This window comes from Myotis brandtii, unplaced genomic scaffold, assembly GCF_000412655.1.
Source record: "Myotis brandtii unplaced genomic scaffold, ASM41265v1 scaffold24406, whole genome shotgun sequence".
Classification (NCBI taxonomy): domain Eukaryota; kingdom Metazoa; phylum Chordata; class Mammalia; order Chiroptera; family Vespertilionidae; genus Myotis; species Myotis brandtii.
Window position 1 is genome coordinate 1 of NW_005359227.1, and position 517 is coordinate 517.

General features: G+C 54.9%; 1 long non-coding RNA gene across 1 annotated transcript; it reads left to right on the forward strand.

Annotated features, from left to right (window-relative positions):
* The first annotated feature begins 6 nt into the window (after positions 1 to 6).
* LOC106726263 lies at positions 7 to 477 on the forward strand. The gene is made up of 2 exons (XR_001362293.1): positions 7 to 97; positions 299 to 477. It is a non-coding gene; the product is annotated as an uncharacterized LOC106726263 (long non-coding RNA).
* Positions 478 to 517: the final 40 nt, after the last annotated feature.

Genomic DNA, 517 nt, shown 5'->3' on the forward strand with positions numbered 1-517 from the left:
CCCAACTCTGGGATCACCCTCCATCTCTCTGTGGCCACCGTGCTCCTGTCCCTGAGCCTCCTGGCTCTGCTGGTCTGAGATCCCAGGAAGCCTTTCGGTGAGGAGGGGGCTGGAGAGGGATGGGAGGAGTTAGGGACAGTCAGGGTCTGGGGTGGTGGCCTGCCTGTGGGGAGGGGGCTGAGGGCTGGAGAGAGAGGAATCGCAGTGAGGAGCTGTGGGGCAGAAACAGAACAGTGGGGACCAGCTATGTTACCCTATTAACCTTGTCCGTTGACTGTGACTGTTCCCTTCTGATTAGGCACATTCTAACCTGGCTGAGAGCTGTTCGCCCAGAGACAAGGGGATTAACCTCAGAATGCCGTCCAGGGTGCTTTTCAGAGAGTTTCCTGTCATCTTGGAAAGATAACAACCTGGTCCCAGAGAAGCTCTCTCCCATTTGGCCTGCAATCCACCCTAATAAACTTTCATAGGACTCAACCCTGTCTCTGCTTAATAATTGACTCAAGGAGTGACAGGC